This window comes from Coenobita brevimanus, chromosome 74 (genome assembly GCF_032717465.1).
Source record: "Coenobita brevimanus isolate Jiangsu-jjx chromosome 74, ASM3271746v2, whole genome shotgun sequence".
Taxonomy (NCBI): Eukaryota; Metazoa; Arthropoda; class Malacostraca; order Decapoda; family Coenobitidae; genus Coenobita; species Coenobita brevimanus.
Genome location: NC_137027.1, coordinates 11,797,347 through 11,810,145, shown reverse-complemented (window position 1 = coordinate 11,810,145; position 12,799 = coordinate 11,797,347).

Here is a 12,799-nt window from a genome sequence, read left to right as displayed (position 1 = left end):
GCACTGAGGGGGCATTGAAAGATGAGAAGTGGGAAGATGAGAAGTGAGGACATTGAAAAGGGAGCATCTGGGGACCGTAGAACAGGTGGACATTGACGGCAAAGGCTTTGAGGGGTTATTGAAAGGTGAAATTAACCCCTGAATCTGAGTGACGTCCTTTTAAGATTATCTCCACAGCAAGCAATCGATTTAATTTTACAGGAAAGAATTACTGTATTTAAAGGGTTTATTTATGCCGTATTTAACCCCCCCCCCCTGCGTTCGAAAAATCTATCCTAACCTGGAAAAATAAATAAAAAACGAAAGGTAATGGCAAATAAAAAATGAATAAAAAAATCCCCGGGTTCAGTGGTTAGGGGTATTGAAGAGGTATTTAGAGACTAGAAATGGGGATTGAGAGTTAGGGCATTGAGGGGGAGTATTGAGGTTAGAAGGGTAAATTAAGGAGGGGCATTTAATGGATAGGACATTGAGGGGTTATTGAGTGGTGGAATTGAAGGTATGAAGGGGGTGTTTTGAGCGACAGACAGACAGAGAAGTACTTAGGTATTTCATTCAGACGAAAAACCAGACGATTTTGTAAAACTAAGGAAACCCCCTACCAATCAGAGGTCAAGGAGATGACGGTGAATTTTCGATCTTAATAGTACAAGTGTTCAATTTTTACTGACAAATATCATCATCATCATCATCATTATCATCATCATCATCATCATCATCATCACCGTATTTTCCACCACTTCATTTGGGTGTGTAGGATCCTGGAATACAAAAATGGCATCACAAAGTACAAGCTGTCAAGGGAGTGACCAGTGAAATAAGCCATCCATCAACTCTTTTCATCCTCCCACCATCAGTTCACCACACCACCACCTCCACCACAGCATTATTGAACAGCCACTCCACCACCACACCGTCACCACACCGCCACCACAGCATCATACCGTCACCACACCTCCAATGCACCTCTACCATACCATGACTGCAGCCATCATCACCACCACCGTCTTACTATCACCACCATATCATCACCGTCACTGCACCCACACCACACCTCAACCTCACTTACCACACCAGCACACCGTCAAACCACCTTCACCATACCACCATTGAACTACAGAAGCACCATCATTTCACCATGGCCACATCCACACCAACATAACCTCCAGCACAGCACCACCACCACCTGTCTTTCAGTGTCCTACCGTCAGAACACCACCTATCACAACCACCAAAGCACCACACGAAATAGACTGTGCTGTACAATTCCACCACATTAACACTATTGCACCATTATACCACCACCACAGTAACTTCACCATACCACTACACAACAACACCACACAACCATAAACACAGCCACCTCCACAACAGTATACCACAACACCCCCAATGCACCATCACACCACCACAACACCAGCAAACAAGAGCAACATACCAGGATATAGCCAACACCATCACACCCCCGTCACACCAGCAACATCCCCCTGAGCTGTGTTCCTTACATAAAATTTGACACAGCTGCATGGAGGGTTCTGAAGCGGCATAATAAGAGGCTTTAAAGGCACCACCTCTACCATCACCTCCACCTCCACCTCCACCTCCACCATCACCTCCACCTCCACCTTCATCTCCACCTCCACTTAAACCTCCAGCATCAGCTTTAGCCTGTATTTTTTTTTTTTTTAACCTTGTAAAATATGGGAGTCTGCCTTGTATTTCACATATTATTTGTGTGTGTGTGTGTGTGTGTGTGTGTGTGTGTGTGTGTGTGTGTGTGTGTGTGTGTGTGTGTGTGTGTATGTGTATGTGTGTGTGTGTGTGTGTGTGTGTGTGTCATTGTTGTATTTTGTTTGCTTTTTTATCCCTTCAACCCTATGACGTCTTTAAGTCTTTGACCTTGGGAGAGACGTTTGAAAGTAGAAAGGTTAGATGTAGCCTCCATTAAGAGAGAGAGAGGGAGAGAGAGAGAAGAAAACGGAGTAAGATAACGGGCAACTGGAGAAAACTGCCGGTGGAATAACAAACGCTGATGATAACGAAGGCGTGGAGGAGGAGTGAGATATGAAGGAGTGGGTGGGAGGAAAGTTAGATGATAAAGGTGTAAAAAAATTGGTCGATAACTGATAAGGGAGGGCGTTAGGAGCAGGTGGAGGGGTGGTTTCTTTCCGGAAGTTGGGTGATGAGATGGAGGGTGAGGCTGTGATGTTCGAACCTCTTCTTGATTCCTTCTTCTCGATTCGCTTCGTGTGTCTTTCCTTCCTTTCGCTTTCCTTCTTTTCTCTTCTCCTTTTCTCCTCTTCTCATACCTCACTCTTCCCTTCATATCTTTTTCTCTCCCCATTCCATCTCTCTCTCTCTCTCTCTCTCTCTCTCTCTCTCTCTCTCTCTCTCTCTCTCTCTCTCTCTCTCTATATATATATATATATATATATATATATATATATATATATATATATATATATATATATTCTTACGTACTTTTTCCTTTATTGTTCCCGAAGAAAACATTGAATTAAACCAACTCCACTCCCACACACGGCACCGGATGTGGGAGTAGAATAGAGCTCCAGAGTTGTCCGAACCAGGAGAGAGTTAATGCACTATACCCTGCTATATACTCGACTTAGGTGTCTTAAGTAGTCATTAGGAGCTGGGAGGAGGGTAGGAAAGTTAAGAGAGATACAAGAAATAGATAGATAGATACAGGAAATAAATAGACAGATACAAGAAATAGATAGATAGATAGATAGATAGATACAAGAAATAGATAGAGAAATAGATACAAAAAATAGACCTTAAAGAAAAGTGACAGTCCCCTGATCATGAGGTGAGTGTCAGACCGACCGAGCCACCGAATAGCCCTGTGTGTGGATGAGGTCTTGGGGGGGGGGGAGGACAGGGCACCATCTTTTGGAATACTTCTGGATTTCGAAAAGTTACACCGCTCATCTTCAGAATTTAGTGACCACAAAATTCATCGACACATTATTAGTATCAACAGTTGAGGCTTATGTGTAAACAGCAAAGTTAGTCTATATAGATGCTTAGCTGAATATATATAACTGCTGTAGAAAGATAGGTTGTACTTCAGGTAGATATAGAGAGACGGATAGATACAGATAGGCCAAAAAATATATATACCGAAAATAAATGTTCAAAATAGGGAATCACATAAAAAATACAAAATACAGTCCGTTCATTACTAACAGCAACCCCTAAACGCTGTGTATGTGGTGGCGATGGCTGGCACTTACCCCTCACAGCAGCAACCAGCAGTTTAACCGGGAACACAGCCATCTGGTCCAGGGTTTAGGTCCGGGTTCAGGTTCCCCAGGCGCGTTCAGTATTCTGGCGGGTAAGTTAATAAGTGGCCCGCCAAATTAGAACTCTCGCAGCGGCTCTGGTGACTTGCGAATAAAAAGCTGGAGGTGGAGGGCCCGCTGCGAACTGCCCACCCGCTCACTCACTGTCTCGCTCACTCATCTCTCTCTGTCTGTCTGTCTGTCTGTCTCTCTCTCTCTCTCTCTCTCTCTCTCTCTCTCTCTCACACACACACACACACACACACACACACACACACACACACACACAATAGTCGACTCTGGACAATTTTGGTTACCTGTATACAATTGTTTTAAAATTCGCTCCGTCAAGTAACTCATTCAAGAGTAATATTTAACATCTTCGGGTAGACAGACAGGCAGATAGATAGATAGATAGATAGACAGACATAATAAATCGTTTTCTGTGAGGTGGAAAGAAGGGTCACTATTGAATATTGATAACGTCATGAAAACTGCCCGACTCGTTTATTTATGCATTTCGTGGGGAGAGGCGGCGATGGATTGAGCTAACATGTATAGCTATTAGTCTGTCTATCACATGCAGGGAGGTCCAGATATAGCTCTAGTCAATTCTCGTGTGTTGTGGGGCCGGCTCTGTCAGTGTTCCTAATCCCTACCCAGCATCTGTTATTAAAAGATGCTGTAATAAGTAAAGGTAAACTCAATAGCTGCGTCATTTTAACATCCATGGATAGCATACTCTATTTCTCGATACAAATCCATATGGAGTGTTTTCTTTTTTTTCTTTTTTCTTTTTTTTCTCCCCCAGCACCGTCTCCATTTCTTTTGTAGGAAAAATGTTAAAGGTTGATTCTGTTACTCCCTTCACACAACATCATCATCATCACCATCATCCCCACAGACAGACAAACAGATGAACTTGGTGAGTGATACGCCACGAAAGGGAGTCTTTATCCTTCCTCTTCCTCCTTTAATCGTCATGCACGCCACGCAGGCAGGATGTGGGTTGTGGTCTTTCTTCCCCCTGGATCACATTTACTGCTGGGAAAAGAAAAGCTGTTATACATAATGAAGACTCATGTATGTGATAAGGTACATTAAGTTTCCTGTGCAGGGGTCCGGGGCTAGGCCAACCAAGTCATGAGCGTTTATGGGTGATTGACTTGCATGTACTCCTGGCGACTTTACATGATTCAGGGTATCGTAGGCTACCATACCCACAAATATAAATGGGTAAGTGACGGCCCTGTGCCTCTGATGCCTTTATGAACGTTTCTTAGGCCACGATACCCATGAACATTTGTGGGTAAGTGACCGCAGTGTGCCCCTGATGGCTTTACATTATTAAAAACCTGGTGCGGCTGTCGAATTCTGAAGCAGAGTCCAGCTTTTACCCCCGGTGGCTCTGCATAGTTGAAAATGTCCACCTGTCTCAGAAGAAATGGGATCTGTGCTCGGTTTAACTTATGATCACCTCGACTGGCATCTTAGACCACCAGATCAGCAGGAGTAGTAGTAGTAGTAGTAGTAGTAGTAGTAGTAGTAGCTTTTGTTGTTGTGGACCCAGGTGTATATGAAACGTGAACCTAGTGGACTACAGGCTGAAGATGCCCTGCCCCTGTAGTCCACCAATCCTTTCAGAGGATAAGGAGGGAGCTGAGGGACGTTTATGGATATATGTATAACCTGGCAGTGGAGTCGTGTGGCAATATCGGTGCCACCACATGAAGTCGTCCCTCTCCAGCAGTGCCACCAGGGGGCCAAAACGCGTCACTTAATAGAACTCTGCATTAGTTCAAGCTCTCACAAATATTCTATCTTTATCAGTATATTAACGTTTATTTAGCCAAAGTTCCAGAGTAATAAGCTTAGGTAAGAGATGGGATATCTTAAGGTAAACTTTGCTGCGACAACCTCTCAAAACCCAGTCCTCGCCTCCCCCCCCAAAAAAAAAGTAGTAAATAAATAGAATAAAAGTGCTTATCTATTTAAAAATGTCTTTGTAAATACAGTATTTGGAAGCACCATTGACATTTTAGACTACATTTCATATTAAAGAAAAATCAGGCGTTTCACATCCCCTGCCCCACGTTACCCTCACATCTCCTTCCACACACCTGAATTTCACTCTCAGGCCTGTTTTTCTAGTCGAGTTGGAGATTTCGTAATACATGTCTGTCTGTCTGCGTCGCTGTCTGTCTGTCTGTCTGCGTCTCTGTTTGTCTGTCTGTCTGCGTCTCTGTCTGTCTGTCTGCATCTCTCTGTCTGTCTGCGTCTCTGTCTGTCTGTCTGTCTGCGCTGTAACTCATGGAATTCTTGACCTAAAAACTACATAATTAACAGGCTGGTAGCTTTTAACCATATCTGTATCAGGTCGCAGTGGGAAGGTCAGAGGTCAAGGTCACGGATGGAAACAAGTCTCATCACCCCACCAACATATCATAATCTCTGTCACCACATCACCACTAAGACATCACCAGTACATCGTCACCACCACATCACAGACCACCACCACAACACACCACCAGCATATCCTAACCGACTGCAACACATCACCACTAAGACATCACGAGTACATCATCACCACCACATCACAGACCACCACCACCAAGACATCACCAGTACATCATCACCACCATATCACAGCCCACCACCACAACACACCACCAGCATATCCTAATTGCTTGCAACACATCGCCACATCCCCACTAAGACATCACCAATGCATCATCCTTAACACATTACGTAGGTAGGATGGGACTGGAGTGTATTGGTGTTGTGATGAGGAGAGGTAGATTGAGGTGGTTTGGACATGTGGAGAGGATGGGGGATGATAGTTGGGTGAGGAAGGTGAGAAGTGTTAATATTGGGGGTGGGGTTATGAGGGGTAGACCGAGAAAGACATGGGACGAGGTCATTAAGTGTGACCTTAGGGTTAAGGGACTGAACAGGGAGGCTGCAATGGATCGTGCAGCATGGAGAGCCGCCATTAGGTGACCAAGGCCGACACATGCAAGCATGTTGGAGCCTTTAAAAACGAAAACGAAACGAAAACGAAAACGATCACACTCCACCACCACATCACAACATCACCACATCACACACCACCAACACATCACACATCACCAACACATCACACCACTACCACATCACACACTACCAATACATCACACCACCACCACATCACAACGCCATCACATCACACACCACCAACACATCACACCACCACCACATCACACACCACCAACACATCACACCACCAACACATCACACACCAACACAACACACCACCAACACATCACACTAGCACACCACTACCACAAACGCCATCATGACGGTATAAACAAGAAGAGTGAGCCTATTTGAGGGTTGACATCTCAAGGAGAGCTAATGGAGGGAGGGAGAGAGAGAGAGAGAGAGAGAGAGAGAGAGAGGAACAGGTAGCTTATTTACAAGTCGACATCTCAAATAGGCCTAATGGTAAATAAACATTGTATAGTACCGCCGTCTCGCTCTTTATGGAGAGAGAGAGAGAGAAGGGAGGGGATGCGGTAGAGAACGAGAAAGGCAGAGAGGTCAGGAAGAGGGGTGGGGAGAGGTGAGGTACAGAGATATTGAGATAAAGATGAGAAAATGGAGTGAGGTGAGGAACAGAGAGAGAGAGAGAGAGAGACAGACAGACAGACAGACAGAGAAACAGAGAGAGAGAGACGAGAGTGAGAGTTAGAGGTAGGGAGTGGAGGTGTAGAGGTGAGGTGGTGCCAATAACATTACGGGTGAGTGGCTGGATATAGAACCACCCCTGGCATTACTCTGACGCAACCCATCACACTCCCTCCCTCACCCCCTCCTTCCCTCCTCTCACTCCCTTCCCCTTCCCTCCTTCTTTCCTTCCCTCCTCTCACCCCCTCTTTCCTTCGTTCTTTCCGTCCCTCCTTCTGTCCTCTTACCCCTTACATCCCCTTCTTTTCTTCCCTTTTCCCATCCTCTCACCCCTTTACCTCTCCTTCTTTCCCTCCAGTCCCCCTCTTATCCCCATTACCTCCTTTCCCCTGTCCCCTCTTTCACTCCTCACTCCTCCATTCTTCCCCTTTCACACCCTCACCCACTCTTTTGCTCCCTCCTCATTCATCCCTTCCTACTTCTTCCCCCCCTGACCCTTTCTGTTGTTCCTTTCTTCCTCATTTTCTCTCTTGCTCCCTCACTTCTTCCCTTTCCGTCCCCTCTTCCGTCCTTCCATCTGCCGATCTGCCCTTCACTCTCTCGTTTCCTACGCTAATTCCCTACTTCTTCCCTCAGGTCTGTTTCTGTTAATCCTTCCTCTCTTCCCTCTTCTTTCCCCTCTCCTCTCTCCCCTCTCCACTCCCCCTCGTTCCTTCCCTCTTTCTCCCCCTCGGTCTCTCTTTTTCCATCCTCACTTACCACCTCCCCATTCCTTTCCCTTCAGCTCTATTCTTTGTCTTTCCATCCCTCCCTTTCACTCTCCCTCCTCCTCTTCTTCCCTCGTCCTTCTCTTTCACCCCTTTCTCCTTCCCTCTTGCTTCCCCCTCATTCTCTCGTTTTTCCTCCTTCTTCTTCTTCTTCTCCTCCTCCTCCTCCTCCTCCTCCTCCTCCTCCTCCTCCTCCTCCACCTTTCCCCTTTACATTTCTTCATAAGCCCCAATTAAGTCTTAACCCTTCACAATTGCACTTCATCAAATAAGTGGAATCGTATGAGAGAAAATATATTTTTAAAAGACAAAAGTAAATTGAAACGGCAGGAGCAGAAATTTATAAGAACACAACTGAGAGAGGTATGAAAAAATTTAATAAGGCAGGATTAGAATTTTAAATGCCAAGAATATAATTGATAAAGCAAGAAGAGAATCGAAAAAAAAAAAAGACTGAAAAGGGCAAGAAAGAATTTAAAAAGGCAGGAAAGGAATTTAGAAAGGAAATAATAGAATTTTAAAAGGCACCATATTACTGAAAGGTCTGATAAAGATGATGTGACTCCTTCTTAAAGTCTTTCTTGTGTGGGATAAAATAGTTTGGAGGTGGTAAGGGTGAAGCCACGACGTCATCGGGCTAAAACGTTTAATCTCATATTCCTTCATCTCGTATCCTTATATTTTCGTGTCTTCTCTTCCATTTCCGCCCTCTCGCTCTCCCCTGTTTCCTGTTGTCTTTTCCATGAATCTTCAGTGCATTCCTCCTTTACCCTATCCATTCTGGTAACACTCGTCCGCTCTCTGTCCTTTTTTTTTTTCTCCTGTTCCTCCTTCTTTTGAGTTTTTCCTTCTCTTTCCTTCTCCATTACCTTCATTTTCTCTTCTTCCCCTTCTAACCCGTCTTTCATTTCATCTTCATCGTTTCTCATCCTTCTTTTTTCACATCGTCATGACCTCTCATTCCTTTCATCATGCCCTCCTTAACTCTCCGTCACATCATCATCCCTCCCATTCTCTTATCTTCCCCGTCTTTACGTCCCCACCCCTCGCATCCCCATCCCTCCCTCACAACTCTGCCCCACCCCTCACATCCCCATCCCACTCCTTACTTCCCCACCCTTTACAACCCTATCCTCCTCGCATCCTCACCTTTTACTCTTATCATCCCCACCTCTTCCCCTCTTACTCTGTCCTCTCCTCCTGCCCCTGTCACCCACCAGCCAACATTCCAATGAGGCTATTCTATTTTCTGTGTCTCCTCTTTCATCATTCATCCTCCTTCACCCTTACCCCTGTTCCCCCTCCCCCTTCTCCTTCCTTTCTGTCTCATCTCTCTTCTCTTTCTCTTCTTTCCCGCTCCCGTCAGTATATCCTCCGTCTTGCTCCCTCTCGCCTCTCGCCCCTCCCCCCTCCACAGTCCCCTATTTTGATCTCTCCTTATTTACTCCCTTTCTTGCTCCTACCCCTCCCTCCCCACCCTCTGCTCTCTTTAGTCCTCCCATTTTTTTTTTTACAGCTACTCTTCTCTCTCGTCTACCCTATCTCTGTATGGCATACGTACTGTGTGTGTGTGTAAATATATATATATATATATATATATATATATATATATATATATATATATAAAAGGAGAGAGAGAGAGAGAGAGAGAGAATATTACACTTGCCAACACAATTACGTTATTCATCTCATTATTCATTAATGCATACATGAGCCACGCTCATGGGACAACACACACACACACACACACACACACACACACACACACACACACACACACACACGGCTTGGAATGTCACCTTTGTCATTTTTTATATGGATTATCCGTCGTATTTAACCTTAAATAACAATTGTGAAACTAGCTGCTGTATAGGCTGGTGTAGTTAAGTAGGCATCGTCTGGCTAATTTAGTTTCAGACGATATTTGGTACAAGGTCAGATCCATTTGTAGTGTGTGTGTGTGTGTGTGTGTGTGTGGTGAATATGTTCGTGAGGGGATGAATGGCGCAGGGAGGAAGGTGGGGGAGGGGGAGGGGGAGACCAAGATACAGACAGACCCTTCCCCATTCACTGCCCTGAATAAAATCGTCTGGTGTTAGTAAGAAGAGAAATAAAAAGCATATTATCGAAGGGGTTAAATGACTAACCCCCTCATTACGAGAGAGAGAGAGAGAGAGAGAGGGAGGGGGGGCAGCGGAATTACCCAACTTCTCACCGACTTTTAAACGGGTGGAGAGTCTACCGTTAAATCAGTGTCACAAACCGGGTCGCCTTGAGAAGAAAAACGGGATGACGTGTTTTATGTTTAATTCTCGCCAGACGATTTTTTATTTATAACAGATTTTTAGTTTCTTCAGACCGGAGGATAGACAGCCTTCGTGATCTTGAAAGCGAGTAAATAAGTTGAATAAAATCGTCGGAAGGTAGCAAGGGGAAAAAAAAAGCGTCATGTGGAACTCTTAAATCCCCGGACGCATTTTTCTTCATGATTTCCAGACGGTTTCATTCAGCTTAGGACAGTCTCTTTAAACCGGAGGAGTTAGTCGCAGCCTTCATTAACCCCTTCACTACAAGAGAGATTTCCTAGGCTGAAAAAAAACGTCCTGTGGTGCAAAAACAACTCCAAAATAACGTCGTGGGCTTGAAGGGGTTGGGAAGAGACATGGGATGACAAAGGGCCAGGCAGGTGAGGGAGGGATGGGGGCAGGGCAGCTGGCAGAGGGACAGAGGCAGACAGGGACAGGGATAGGGAAGGGAACAGTGTGGCCGGGGCTGTGCTGAAGGAGGGGCTTGCAGCTGAAAAATCTCTCACACAAAGACAATCTGATACTGAATTCAAACACCAGAAATCTCTCTCACACACAAGACGAATTCTTGTTAACCTCCCTGGCGCAAAGACAAAATCCTGATACGAAATTGGAGCAACACCTTACTAGGATTTATTTCTGCTCACGTCGTACTATAGTCGAGTCTGAATGGATACATGGTCAGGCACGTACTTCAGTGTTTGATTTATGCTACTGAAAGACGATTTTATTCATCTTCTGGACACCTTGGGAGATGCTGATGAAGAAAGCTGCTGCAGAAACCTCTCTCACACAAAAGCAGGTTACTGACTGTGCATTTTTTGCATAATATTTTTTGTACGGCGACGTGAATGAAAATGTTTAATTTTACCTCCATAAAGGAGAATTATTGGCTGAGCAGAATACCGGTACTTTTTCCAAGCTTGCTGTCGCTTACTACGAAAAACAAAAATGAGACAACGCAGACAGAAGGCGGTGACGTGAAGAATGCCAAGCAGAGGGCAAGCAGTACAGATCTTCCCAGCAGTAATGAAGTGACACATTCAGATTCCATTGTCTGCCACTCTGGACTCCGCGGCCAAGATCACGACGATAGCAACACTGACAGGACAAGAGGGGAGGGTATATCATCCACGGTTAGACAGGCTTCTGGCTCGAGGGAACCTTACAGCATCAGTACATCATTGGGGCTTGACAGTGTAGCACCCACTGTCTCAGAAGATAGTGGCAGAAGGACAGAAGGGAGGAATGTGACGGCTTTTCGACAGACTTCCGGCTGGCGAGGATCTCATAGCGTCAGTGAACCCCCGGAGCTTGACAGTGTCGCACCCATCGTCTCAGAGGATAGAAAGACAGGCGGGGAGGGAGTGAGGACCTTAGTTGGACAAACACATGGCTCAGGGGGACTGTACACCACCAATAACGAGGCCAGGGTGAAAGAGCTTGCTGTGAAGGGGGTCGAGGATGCACCTGGTACTAATATATCGCCTATTGTCCCATTGCCTTCGCCACCCACCGTCTTAGAGTACAGTGACGAGGCTGTGAAGAATCTTGCTGTGAGAGGGAACCAGGATGCTGCCAGTAGTAAAATATCATCTGTTATCCTCGTATGTCCTCGCGTAACAAGTCTCGATAGTGTTGTACCCATCGTCTCAGAACAGAATGAGGAGCTTGGGTTGAAGCTTGCAGTAAGAGGTGACCAGAATGCAACCGGTACTAACACAGCCCCAGTTACCCCAGCACATTTACTCGTCAAAGCTCCTATCAGTGTATCAGAAGTAAGTGCGGAGGCTGAGGTGAAGAATTTTGCTGTGAGAGATAATCAGGATGTAGCCGGTACTAGCTCAGCCCCAGTCATCCCTGCACATTTACCCGCCAGAGTTCCGTCCTGGAGTGAGTCCAGTGCATCAGTAACGAAACCCAATGCACTAACAGCCCTACCAGCCCCTGAAGACGTTTACACCCCCACCCCCACCACTCCATCCACCGGCTCTTCAACACCAGACACGTTTTTCGATGTCTTGGAGGTCCTGCCGTCACCACCTCGCGATGATAAACAGGACATATATTACGAGGTCTCCGATATGCTCCCCGAAGCCAATGAAACACGCTTTGAGAATTCTTGGCGTCTTTATGAAAGAAATTGTAACGATATGTCCTGTCCAGTGAGCGAGGAGAAAGTGAGAGAGTGTCAGACGAGAGAAGTGTCGTTATTTGAGGACTGTGATATCTATGAAAACAAAGTGGAGTCAGTACCAAGTGATATTTACGACGAGAACGGTGATAAGGAATTTAGGTCTGTGGCTGACGCGAACAATATTGAAGTGAATTTAGCTGAACAAGAATCCAGAGAATACCTGACAAATTACGGTGTTAATATTAGAGAAAAATGTGATATGGAGTGCCTGTTAAATTCCAGTAGTTATACAAGGAACAAAAGTGCTTCACACTTAGAAGTGATAAATGTTGAACATCGTACAGTTACTAATATAAGTACTATAACAAACCATAATAATCAGCAATATGCAAATTGTGTAAACAGTGCTGAATCCACTAAGTTGGACCCAGTAAAAGCAAACTGTAATGGTAAGCTTGAAATAAGCAGTAAAGAACCATTAAAAACTTCAGTCACGAACCTAAACCCAATATCAGTGACCCATAATGATCAACTAAATTGCATAAACAGTACAGAACGGTCAAAAACATCAAGTGAGCCAGAATCAACGCAGTTATATATGGATTGTAAAAGTGCCGA